The sequence below is a fragment of the Callorhinus ursinus genome, unplaced genomic scaffold (genome assembly GCF_003265705.2).
Source record: "Callorhinus ursinus isolate GAN/ISIS: 27379988/994484 unplaced genomic scaffold, GSC_fseal_2.0 scaffold53, whole genome shotgun sequence".
NCBI lineage: Eukaryota > Metazoa > Chordata > Mammalia > Carnivora > Otariidae > Callorhinus > Callorhinus ursinus.
The window spans coordinates 568,003-581,189 of record NW_027397115.1 but is presented as its reverse complement, the minus strand read 5'-3'; the positions used below and the strand labels follow the sequence as shown (position 1 = coordinate 581,189).

The window sequence follows — 13,187 nt, the reverse complement described above, 5'->3', positions numbered from 1 at the left end:
GGAAGGAAGGAAGGAAGGAAGGAAGGAAGGAAGGAAGGAAGGAAGGAGAGCAGGGGCATGAAATGTGTCTCGGGACAAGGGACAGGGGGGAGAAGTGGACTGTTCTTGGAGAAGTCATCTCCAGGTTGGTCACAGTGCTAGGCTCCTCACATCCCCGAATCCCAGGTTGCTGCTCCAGGACAGCCACAGGGCTGAGTGCCTGCCCCCCCAGCATTAGCTCCCCTGGACCATTTGGAAGGAGATTTTATGTGTGTGCAGGGAACGGAATTTTAGGATAAAATAAAGGACTTAAAAGAACTTAATCATTTCAGTCCCACACCACTGCAGGGCACACACTGATTTTCTTCTGACTTGGGTTTGGACATCAAGAATCTCCGTCTTTCGCTTTCAGGAGGGAAAACAGATTCCCAGTGGCTAGGAGAGAAACACACACCCACGCAGTGGCTCAGTGACCTTCTCCAGATTCCATTCTCTTCTTCAGCCAAGCCACACGAAGTGACTGATACTTTTTGAAGGAATGCTGCTTTTCTCTTAAAAAAAAAAATCTATTGAGGTAAAAATCCATGTCATATAAAAGTCATCATTTTGCTTATTTCTACTTTTTAGAACATTCTTTATTCAAAGTTCATCTTAAAAGAGCACCTGTCACTAAAATTCCTTTGTATTTTCTTTTCTTTCAGTTTTACTGAGATAAAATTGACACACAGCACTATATAAGTTTTAAAGTGCACAGCACAATGACTTGATGTATGTATATATTGTGAAATGATCACACTAAGTTTATTAACATCCATCATTTCATAGAGATACAAAGGAAGAAAGAAAGAAAAGAAAGAAAGAAAGAAAGAAAGAAAGAAAGAAACAAAGAAAGAAAGAAAGAAAGAAAAATGTTTTCCCCTTGTGACGAGAACTGTTAGAATCTACTCTCTTAGCAACCTTTAGATACGCCACACAGCAGTTAGCCATAGTCCTCATGTTGTAACATCACTTGCCCAGGACTTATTTATCTTAGGGCTGGATGTCCAAACCTTTGGACCACCTTCCTCCAATTCCTGCCCCCCACTCCCCACTCCCTATCTCTGGACACCACAGATTTGATCTCTGTTTCTATGAGTTTGGCTTTTTGTTTTTGTTTTTTAGAATCCACATAGAAATGAGATCACACAGTATTTGTCTTTTTCTGTCTGACTTATTTCATTAGCATGATGCCCTCAAGGTCTGTCCATGTTGTCACAAATGGCAGGATTTCCTTCTTTTTCGTGGCTGAAGAGTACTCCACTATATATCCCCCACATTTTCTTTATCCATTCTTCTGCTGATGGGCATTTTTATCTCTTCCATGTTTTGGCTCTTGTGGGTGAGGCTGCTTTGAATATGGGGGTGTGCATATCTCCTTGGTGTAGCGATTTCATTTCCTTCAGATATATACTGGATATATGTTCGGATATTTGCTGGATCATGTGGCAGTTCTCATCATACTCAGTGCTGGGAACAAGACAAGGTGTCCACTTTCACCACCCCTATTTAACATGGAGCTGGAACCCCTCATCAGAGCAATGAAGCAAAGAAAAAAAAGCATCAGAATTGGAAAGGAAGAAATAAAATTATCTCTATTTGCAGTTGCCATGATTTTATATGTGGAAAACCCTAAAGACTCCCCCCAAGATTGTTAGATCTAATCAACTAATTCAATAAAGTTGCAAATACAAAATTAACCAGTATTAAATGTGAAGCTCCGTGAATTAAACACATTCATAATGTTGTGCTGTCAACTGCACCTCCAGAATGTTTCATCTTCCCAAAATCTAACTATTCCCATGAAGCACTAACTCTCTATTTCCCCTTCGCCATTCCCTGGCATTTGCCCTTCCTCTTTTGTCTCTACAAGTCTGACTCCTCCAGGGACCTCATATAGAATGGAATCAGGGAGGCCTGGGTGGCTCAGTCTGTCAAGCCTCCAACTCTTGGTTTCAGCTCAGGTCATGATCTCAGGGTCATGAGATCGAGCCCTGCATCAGGCTCCACACTCAGCAGGGAGTCTGCTTGAGACTCTCTCTCTCCCTCTCCCTCTGCCCCCCCCCCCGCTAAAACAAATAAATAAATCTTTAAAATAAAAAAAATTGGAATCATCCAGTATTTGCAGGGCTTGTGTTTTTGCCTTGGTGGTGGTCTTGTTGCTTATTTCACATCATGGCCTCAGGGTTCATCCATGTGCTGGCAAGTTCAAAATTCCCTTCCTTTTTAAGATTGGGAATTTTCCATTGTTTGGATAAACCACATTTTGCTTCTCCACTCATCTGTTTATGGACACGGGTTGCTTCCACATTTTAGTCTTGTGAATAATGCTGCTGTGAACATAGGTGTGCAGGTATCTTAGAGACCTTGCTTTCAGTTCTTTTCTATATATATCCAGAAGTGGGATTGCTTCTGGATCACAGGGTAATTGTATTTTTAAGTTTTTTGAGGAAACTGCATACCGTTTCCCACCACTGTGCCATTTTATACTTTATACTGTGCAATTATGTTATACATTATACAGTCCCACCAACAGTGCATGAAGGTTCCAGTTTCTCCACATCCTCACTAAGACTTATTTTTTTTGTGTGTGTGTTTTTTTTCATTTTTTAAAAATACAATGGGTGCGAGGTGGTATCCCATTGTGGTTTTGGGTTACATTTCCCTTGTGACGAGTGATGTCGAGCATCTTTTCATGGGCTATGGGCCAATTGCATGTCTTCTTTGGAGAAATGTCTGTTCAAGTCCTTTGCCCATTTTTGAATTGGGTTGTTTGTTCTTCTATTGTTGGGTTTGAGGAGTTCGCCAGATATTCTGGATATGAGTAAGATTTGCAAATATTTTCTCCAATCCTTTGGGTTGCCCATGGAACACCTTTGATTTGTGATTATGGTATCAGGCCTGTGTCTTACTCCCTCTTTCCCACCAGGCTCAGGGGAAAGGAAACGTCAGGGAGACTATGACTGAGAATTCAGGCACAGCTGGAACCAGGGGCTCAGACAATCCATCAGTCCCAGTATACCTCCGTCTCTGGGATCCTCTGTCTTCCACGTTGTTGGAACTCTGAAGTATGTGATGACCTCCAGAATTCCAGACCATCCTCTTCAGGGCCAGTGGATTAAAAGGGCTTCTCTCTCCTAGTCCAGTGAAAGTCCCAAGTGTGCGCTTCCCTGGACCAACTTTCCTGACCAGTCACTGAGGCCAGCTGAATGGACTATGCTGATTGGTCAGACTGGGTCTTGCACCCACCTTTGGCATTAGGGAGATGTCTTGGCCCCACTGGTGTTAAGGAGGAACCTGCCCCGAGGGAAAGAGAAATTTTATTACCAGCAGAGGGGGACAGAGGCTGCAAAACAGATGTAAGTGGGCCTGGGAAGGCAGTGACCAGGGCCAACTCCTGTCCTCTATAATCCCAGCCTAGTGGGGCGTGGGGCTGATGTGTGGGTACGTGGCTGCACTGTCATGTGGTGCATGCCCAACGTAATATGCCCACAGTGCTGGGGGCATGGACAAGCAGGAACCAAATGCATGGGGAGGAGAAGCAAGGGAGGCTGAAGGAAAGGCTTCAGAGTCAGAGTCAGCTTAAGCTTAAGCTTAAGCTGAGTCTTGAAGGATGAGTAGGAGTTCGCCAGGACATGCCCAGTGGGCTGGGCAGAGAACAAAGGCACTGAGACATCGACTGGGGTTTGAATCCTGACTCTTTCCCATCCTAACTTCCTAGGGTAAGTTACTTCATCTGTCTGAGGCTTAGTTTCTTCCTCTAAAAAGTGGGGTGATCATAGTGCCTCCCTATAGGAGCTGATGGAGGAGAAAGTAGGAGGAAGGTGGGGATGAAGTTCTCATGTATATAGTGGAGATGATAACTGTACCTTCCTCAAGAAGTTGTCCTAAGGATTATATGAATATAAGCATACACTGGCACCTAGCATTAGCTGCTAATTGTTGTTGCTATTATTACAGAGTTCTAAAGATCAGGAGAGGTAAGGACAGGAAATGCTAGAAGCGGGCAGCCATGTACCCAAGGACAGGAAATGCTAGAAGCAGGTGGGTGGGATGCCCAGTAGCATCCAAGACCAGCCCTGCACTCAGCAGCCCTGTGGCCATGGACAAATCCTTCCTCTATGAGACCTGCCCTTGTGCATCTGTGAAATGGACATGATTGCACCTGGTCATGGAGTTGCTAGGGTTTGAACAGGAGGGTTCTGGGCAGAGCTGCACCTGGAAAATGCTCAGTGGTGGGGGTGGAGGGGTGTTGTCCCTCTGGGGCTCTGAGGACCTTTGCGTGTTACACTGAGCCAGTCAATCTGATGGTTACAAGGACCTCTCCAGATGACCCTGTTGCTGATGAGGGTCCGGAGCTCATCTCAGGCCAGAGACTCTGCCTCAAAGGCAAACCCCCAAAGTAAGCAGAGGCTGCTGGAGCCCTTTGAAGACTAGCTGGGGGAGCGGTTGTGATTGGTGGGAACTCTCAGAGGGACTGCGGGGAGGGGCGCTGGCACAGTTCTAGTTCTTGAGCTAGTTGGTGGCTACGAGGGTGTCCCACATACAGTACGCATTAAGCTAAATAGTTATGGTTTTCATTTTATTTTTCACAAAGATAGACTACATATGTCCTGGTGTATTAGCACAACAATGGCTTCTGCATCTTTAGCAGGTATATTAAAGGCAGCCAAGGCGTCTCCCACCCTGGAGAGTCGGGCGCTAGCACCGTCTAGACTCACCCGCGTCCCATCTCCCCCTCCGCAGGTCCATTTTACACCCCAGAACGCGGGCGCTCAGACGGTCCCACAGCGGCTCTTACTGGGCAGCCTCCTACGCCGTAATGAACTGCGGCTGCCCCTCCTGCCCGCTGTCCCTTTAACCCTTCCAGTGCGCCCCTGGCACTGAGGTCCCGAAACCCGGGCTGGGGCACCCGGCGGGTCGCAGGAGATCAAGGTCAAGGCGGCGCCCCAAGGCGCCTCCGCCCGGCCGAGGGGCGGGCTCGCGTGGTGCCCCGCCCGCGCCGGGCCCCGCAGCCCCGCCCCCGGACCCCGCCCCCTGCCCCCGCAGCCCCGCCCCCGCCCGCACTCCCGCCCGCACTCCCGCCCGCACTCCCGCCCAGTCTCCCGCACCCCCGGGCTCTGCGCGGCACTCAGCGGCCCCCGGCGGACGCGGCCCCGAGCGGCCCTCCGGTGCGATGCGCGGCCGGGGCGGGGGGCGCGCTCGCTGGCCGGCGCGGGTGCGCTCGCTGCTGCGCGCCTTCGGGACCCGGGACGCCGCCGCCGCCGCCCGAGGCCCCGCGCAAGGTAAGCGCGCGCCGCGGGGAGGGGCGGGGGCCCGGGGGGCGCGGGGCTTGGGAACGAGCGCGCCGGGAGCCCGCCCCCTGCCCCCGGCCGCAGCGGGGGTGGCCAGGACGCCCGCGGCGCCCCCGGCACAGAGGTGGGCGCCTCCTGGCTCAGGCTGTCGCTGCAGCCAAGGCGGGCGACTCTGTCCCCAGAGGAGGGCAGTGCGCGCAATGGTCCAACGCTGGCCTTGGGGTCTTGGGGTCGGCCGTCGGGGCTGGGAACCCACCTCTGCTAGCTGCGTGTGCTGTGCTCAGGGCACTTGTCTTCGTTGCCGCATCTGTAAAATGGGGGCGATCCAGTGTTTGAGTCTTGGGGCAGTAGGTGGGATCGCGTGGGCAGCACCCCCCAACCCAGTAAGAGTTCCACGCGCGTTCCATTGTCCCCCTCCCCCCCTAAGGAGGACAGCGGGCCACCACCTGTGTCGGGCAGGAGAGGCCAGGGCCCCTGTGGGCAGACACCTGGTCCTGGAGCGGGTCCAGCCAAGTTAAAGGGGCAGGATCTCAGGAGAGGGGCTGAGGAGGCTGGGAAAGGTTGAGAGCACCACCTGCCAGGGAAGAGACGCTGGGAGTGGGAGGGGGCTTAGCTGTCCAGGTGAGGAGGCCAGAGAGCTGTTGTCTGTCCACAGTTGCCGCTGGTGCATTTGGTGCCCAGAGGGCTGAACACCGTTGAGGCAGAGGAAACTTAGACCAGTGTTTGCCGACTGGCGGTGTGGTGAGAATCCCCTATCACAAGCAGCTTCCCCCCCGGGTACCACCCTAGGCCTGCCTCTCAGATCCCCCTGGAATCTATATTTTTAACCAGTGCCCCAGGTGATTCTGTGATCAAGCCAGTCTGGAAACTGGCTTGGAAACATCAGTAGCACTTTATGGGGGGGCTCTCAGCAGGGGTGATTCTCCCCCCCATTTTTGGTTGTTACAACTCCCCCCCTAATTCCTACTAGCATCTAGTGGGGAGAAGCCAGAGGTGCTGCTAAACATCCTATGATACCCAGGACAGCCTCCCCCCTCCCTCCAGAAAAGAAAAGAGAATGATCTAGTATGCAATGTCAGTCGTGCTGAGGCTGGGAAACTGAGGTACACAGGGTCAGGGGGTCTAGAAGTCAGCGATGCTGGGGTTTGGGGACCAGCAGGTGTCCTATGAGAGCCAGCTTTGCCAGGCCCTCTGTGATGGCCTGAGGGCGAGAAGCCTATATGGCTGAAGCTTTGGGGCACTTACGTGTGGTTAATGGAGCATCTAGAGTCCCAACTCAGAGGATGGACGGCCCTTCCACTGCTGAATCCATCCCTCCTGAATTCTGAGCACCCACTAATCCTAGACCTTGTGCTGAGCTCTGGGGGTACAGCAGTAACCAAGAGTGGAATGCTCCCCCCCCAGGGCACTCGCCCTCTAATGGGGACAGAAGTTCCCGCACCCCCTCACCCCCTGCCTGCACACAGGAGGTGCACACAGTGCTGGCTTCCTCCCTAACCCCCCCCCCACCTTTGGGTACTGAGTTTACAGCCAGGTGTATTTGGGGTTGGACTTTGAGAAAGGACAATCCAAGTCCTGACTTCCAGCATCTTGGTGGTGCGTTCAGAGCCCTCACGAGTATATGAGCTGCCCTGTGGACATTACGCAACTCCTGCCCCACACGTTCATTTCAATTGGTGGGCATTTTTAAAATAGTTCCTGTGGCTTCTGTGTAGGCCTTGAGGGATGGCAGGGCTCAGCCTCTGCTAACCCACTTTTCCCAGGGAGAAAGCCAACTGCTCAGGTAGCGGGTCAGCAGATGTTTATGAATCACTGAAAATGGTTCAGGTGCTGACCTAGATGCTGGGCCTCAGGGCAAGGTCAGCTTCCTGCCCTCAGGGAGCTTTTATTCTAGTGGCAGGGAGACCCATAACAGGCCTGGAAGCAAAGAAAACAAAACAAGATAATCCCTGGCTGAGAATGGCTGAGAAGAAGGTTAGGACCCAGAGGCCGTGATTGAGGATGAGGGCTCTGCTGGAGGAGGGCGGTGGTCAGGGAAGGTTCTTGGAAGAGGGATATTTGGCTGCAGGTGTGATGATGGGGAGAAGCAGGGAGCCAAATGCGACAGGGGGTGTGAGCATTCCCAGCAGGAGGAAAAGCCGCGGCAGCAGCCCTGAGATGGGAATTAGCTTGGTGGAAACGGGGAGCAGGAGGGTCACTGAGGCTGCAGACCCATGAGCGGGGGGAGAGGGGGGAGCTGTACTTGGCAAGGTGGGCAGGTAGGCCCCGGACCCCCTGAGCAGCCGGGGGGCTTTAACCTGTGCAGTCAGAGGCCACTGGCAGCCTTTGAGCAGAATTGGCTGACCTGCTGTATCTGGGAGAAGCTCGTTCGCTGTCCTGGCTCTCGGTGGGGAGGGGAGATGCCTGCCGCCCAGGGGACAGAGGTGGGCAATGTGGACAGTCTTGGCGGCTGAGATGCAGGATAGCCCATAGGCTCTGTGTCTGGGGCGGTGGGAGGGTGGTGGTGGCTCCGTGTAGGGCCCTCAAAGGCATCGAAGGAGGGAGGCTGATCGGGGAGAAGGTTGGCAGGCAGAGGCCTCTCTAGTGTGAAGGGGCCTGTGGACATCCGAGAGGATGTGTGGCCTGGGCTGTGGCATATCTGAGTCTGGAGTTTGGGGCGTCGGTTGGCCTGGAGCCTTCAGTCTGAGATTCATCAGGGTGGAGTCTTCACCTAAAGGACGTCCCTTGGGAGGTGGAGGGGCCTGAGGCAGAGTGGGGCCGAGTTTCTGGGTTTCAGTATTGAATCAGGACAGTCCAAATACCGATTTCGCTTTGGAGCAAGGGTCCAGGGAGCCAGGGTGGAGCCTGGCTGTGTGCCCATAGCTGTGTGCTCTGACGGCCAGACCTGGGGGAGCAAGGAGCCGGAGGATTTGTCCAGCTCAGCTCCCTTGATTTGCGCGGCTACTTCCCGGAGCTTGCTTCGGGTGGATCCTAATTCCCAACCTCAAAGGGATAATGTGTTATTTACATGCCCAGAGCTGCTGCTTTAATTTAGGAACAAATTAGCCACTCATTCTTCCAGGCTTCGAAGTCTGATTTGGAAGCTCTGACTCCTACTGGGGTATTTCTGCACCAAAGAGGTTTTTTTTTTTTTTTTTTGAAGGGGAAGGCATGATCGATGATATCATGACATGCCCCAGCTGATGCTCATTAAAAGTTGTGGCTTTAGGGGCTGCGCAAGGCAGCTGGAAATATGATGCCTTGTTTCCCTGGCTCAGCTCGGGGCTCAGAGTTAGGCCTGGGCCAGGCCCGCCCGAGGCAGTGACCCTGAAGACGTGGATAGGATCAGAGTTGCCCAATTCTGTTGAAATCAGGATGATGGCCAGCAGTGCACGGGAGGCTTTGGGGCTAGCAAGTGACTAGACCTCAGGAGCAAAAGGGGTGCTTGCCAGTTCGAGAGACTGTGCAGCACTCGGGCTGTGTCACATCACCTGCCCTTGCACCTGTCATTGTGGCCTGGGAACAGGCTGGGGGTTGGATGGTAGAGGCCAGGTATGGATGCACATCCCTCAATAAGCAGGCTCGAGACCCCCAGAAGAAATCAGGGGGATGTCTTCAGAAGAGGGAGAGTGGGTGCCGGACACCGCAAACACCAAGCAGCCCATCTCCAGCTGCCCCCCAGCAGTGCAGGAGCCCCAGGCCTGGGCTCACCCGTCCTGCGGAACCCATTATGGGTCTGGAGCCATCCTGTGGGCCTCAGCCTTCTCTCCCGGGACAAGTGTGTGCTTGGAGACAAAGGGCAGTTTGTGACCATCAGGCAGCCGAGGCCCTACTAGGGTTTGCGATCCAGCTTAAGACCTCTGCTCTGCTCCTGTCACCTGCCCAGGTAACCAGGGCCTTCTCTCTGCTTGTCCCTCGTCCGCAGGTATCGGCCATCCTGTTACCTTAAGGATAACTCTCTGCTGATGAACGCGGCCAAACGACATCATTGATCACTCCATTTCTGTTTTAAGGGCACTGAGTGACCCTCAGGCCTTAGAACAGGTCTGGCCTCTGGTCAGCACTAGTGAATATTTGTCGGATGAAATGTACGTAGTGTGTTCTCCTATCCAGGCAACAGGCTTCTTTGGGGTAAACTATAATTACACTAGAATATCACGACTGCCTTGTCCAAGTGAGAAGTGCAACCATTACAAGTAAGAGGCGCACCACGCCTTGTGCTTCTCCCTTACTCCTCAGGGGTAACCCCTATATTACTGTTTCCTGGGATTCCCAGCAGACTGTCTGGACGTGTGTGCAGGGCTTGGAAAATGTACTGGATGGTTTCCTGTAAGTATTTTCAAGAAATGGCATCTGAAGACAGCACATCTTGTCCTGAACCATATTGTTTTCGTGCACCAAGGTATCTTGGAGATATATCTGGGTTAATAGATTCTTTCTAATTGCTTTAGAATATTCCACTGCTGTCTTAGGCTTTCTGCTGCTGCTGGCCTTGGAGGTCGCTCTCAGATCTCCCGTGTCTCGGGCGGGGCTGCGGTGAGCATCTGGCGTGCCTCTCTGGTGCACCTGGGCAAGCGTTCCTCTGTAGGGCGCGTTGTCAGAAGCGGAATTTCTGGGGCAGTGGATGCACACATTTTAAACTGTATTTGGTACTACGGATAAATTGTTTCCCAAAGAGGCTATGTCGCTTCTAACGGCAGTGTCTGAGGTCCTGCTCTCCAGCTGTCTTAAACTGTTCAGATTCTCACATTTCCTCAATTCTACAGAAAAAAAAAAGGAACTTCCTTGGTTTAATTTCCATTCCCTAGATTGTTTTGGAGGGTTTATTTTTTTAAGATTTTATTTATTTATTTGAGAGAGAGTGAATGAGAGAGAGAGCACAAGCAGGGGGCGAGGCGGAGGGAGAAGCAGACTCCTCGCTGCATAGGTAGCCGGATATGGGACTCGATCCCAGGACCCTGAGAGCATGACCTGATGCTTCACAGACTGAGCCACCTAGGCGCCCCTCCAGGGTTTTTTTTATGTTAATTGACCATTTGGTTAATTTCTGTGAGTTGCCTCTCAGTTGCCAGTCTTTCTGTGGGGTTGTTGGTCTTTTTCTACTTAGTTTGTCAGAACTATTTTTGTGTTCTGAGTTCTAATCCTCTACTTGCTGTCTCTTTGGCTTGTCTTTTAACTTTGTCTATAGTGTCTTTGGTGGAGTAGAAGTTTTTAGGTTGGTTTTTTCTTTTCAGATATAATGGACATAAAACATTATATTAGTCTCAGGTGTACAGCCTAACAATTTGATATGTGTATATTTGGCAAGATGACCCCCCCAGTAAGTCTAGTGAACATCCATCACCTCACATAGTGGTGGCAAGTGTTTTCTTGTGATGAGAACTTTTAAGATCTACTCTCTTAGCAACTTTCAGATCTGCAGCCCTGAGCTGGTTATCACCCTCACCACCCTGTATATGACATCCCCAAGATTTTAGTTTTGATGTAGTAAAATTTATCAAGCTGCTTCTTGATGTCTTTGCTTTTTGTTTCTTAAGAAATCTTTTTCTGCTTCCAGTTAAGAGCGAACATCTTGCCCTAGTTTGCCAGGGAGGGTCCTGGTTTTAGCACCGACAGTCCCGTGTCCTGAGAATTCCTCATTCCCCGGGGCAAACCAGGATGGTTGGTCATAAACATATACGTCATGTTTCCTTTCAATAGCTGAATAGGTATTTTTTTACATTTATGTTTCTAATCCCCTGTAATTCACTTTCATGAATAGTATGCAGTAGGATCCAGATTTTTAGTAGGGATTCCCAGAGTCAAAATGCTTAATCCAGGGAGCTGTGGATTCTGGGGGACGTGTCCTGCTCACGCACAGGGAGGAGAGATGGTCTGGAGGGGCGGTGGGGGCTTCGGGTGGTTTACTTTGCCCAGGCTCACGAAGCATATTGTGTCTTCTGAACCATAAATGGAAGCAGATTTTGGGCAAGAGTTTGTTTTCTGATTTCATAATATATGTGACTTTATTGATATGATTACCATGTGGTTATTCATTAATTAAATTCCTTTGAGAAGCAGCAACTCATAGGGGCCAGCTATTCAGAAAAATCTAGATGTGTCTCCTCTAGAGCCACCCTGACTGCTCTCCACGGCCAGGCCCCCAGAAGGAGACCCTCCCCGTGTGCCGCCCAGACAAGCATTCTCATGACTCACTCACTCACTGTCAGTAAACTGGATTCCCCAAACCCCTCCTTTGTCTGAGCTTCATTAAGACAACCTGCCGCATTTGGGATTTCTACCAAAATTCAGTTGTAGGAAGTTCAGCTTTAAGGAAAAATAACAACAGCCCACGCCCCTCGCATCAGCCTTCTCTGAGCCAGCCTGGCAGCCTGGTTGGGATGGTATGACTGGGGCCCGGCAGGCTCCTGGCAGACTCAGGCCCACACTGTGTACTCTATGGTCTTGGGCAGAGAGGACGGGGGTGGGGGTGTGTTGCCCTTTGTAGGCTGGTGGCCTGTGTTACCCGGGAAGATGTTGTTTTGTGTAATTGCTGTGTTTCCAGGGAAGGTGACTGGTTCCACCTGTCACTGGGTATGCATGAATATGTGTGTCTTCATAAGGCCTTGCTCCGAGTGGAATCCAGCAGTCCTGGGTCCTCAGACCTGGGACGCCCGTCTTCTCCTGCCCTTGGACATCGGCTCTGGGTCTTCCGGTGTGGGCTGGACCTCTGCCCCAGGTGTTCCCAGGTCTACAATTGCGGGTGGCAGATCGTTGGACTTCTCAGCCTCTGTGATGCACATGCGCCAGTCCCTGTAATAAGTCTAGTCACCTGTGTCTAGTATCTCCTGCCCTGTTTCTTTGGGGACCATGACTCATACAGCTGATATGTTAGTTTTCTGGGGTCCCCATAACAAAACACCACAGACTGGGAGGCTTAAACAACAGGAATTTGATTTCTCACTGGTCTGGAAGTCCAAGATCAAGGTGCAGGCAGCATTGATTCCTTTGGAGGCCTCTCTTCTTGGCTTGTGGATGGCTGCCTCCTCCCATGGCCTTTGTCTTCTGTGTGCGCGTGCACCTGGTGGCTCTCTGCGTGTCCACATTTCCTCTGCTTCTAAGGATACTAGTTATACTGGAGCAGGGCTCACCCTACCGGCCTCATTTTATCTTAATTACGTCTTTAAAGGCCCTGTCTCCAGATACAGTCAAGGGTGTAAGTGTATGAATTTTGAAGGGACACAGTTCAGTCCAGACCAGCCTGCAAGTTGGGGTTTCTGGAGCTGGGAGCTCAGCTGGGACTGTGGGTTTCAGATCCTTGCTACATGGACTGCACAGGGGAATGGGGGTCCCAAGAGGGAGCATCCTAAGAGAAACAGGCTCAAGTTCTGTCATCTTTGATGATCCGGCCCTGGAAGTCACCCAGACTCAGGGGTGAAAGCTGACACCCACCCCTCGGTGGGGGAGGTGCAAGGTCACATGGGAAGGACCTGTGAGGTGGGACGATGCTGTGGCCATATTTGGAAATTAGCATCTACCACCCTGTCTGAACGACCCCTTCCTCTTGCTGTTCCGAGCCTAACACATGCTCTTCTTAATTCCTGTGCAGCCCTCACCACAGTGTGTAATTGTGTGAAAAGGGTTAACTGAGCCAGCCTGTCTGCTCTCCTTAGGAAGTCCTGCTTGCAAGGCTGGCCTTCACCTGGTGCCCAAGCAGCTGGGCTTCGGGACAGGTCCCACAGTTCTCTGAAGGACCAGAGTGGCTCGCTGCTCCCAGCTGTCTGCACACCGTGCTTTAGGCTGAGCACCTGCTTCTTGGGCCTCTTGGTGTGCGCCAGGCGGAGCGCATCTGCAGAACCAGCCCCTGGTGCCAACGGTGGGTGCTGGGTCTCTGAGGGGCTTCCCTGGGAGACAGAAGTT

General features: G+C 51.7%; 1 protein-coding gene across 1 annotated transcript in view; it reads left to right on the top strand.

Annotated features, from left to right (window-relative positions):
- The first annotated feature begins 5,215 nt into the window (after positions 1-5,215).
- The window catches only part of PHACTR3 (phosphatase and actin regulator 3), a 227,879-nt gene continuing 219,907 nt past the window's right edge, over positions 5,216-13,187 (top strand). Inside the window, exon 1 of the mRNA XM_073883989.1 lies at positions 5,216-5,300. The gene's annotated coding sequence lies outside the window, so the exon portion shown is untranslated. The remainder of the gene's footprint in view (positions 5,301-13,187) is intronic.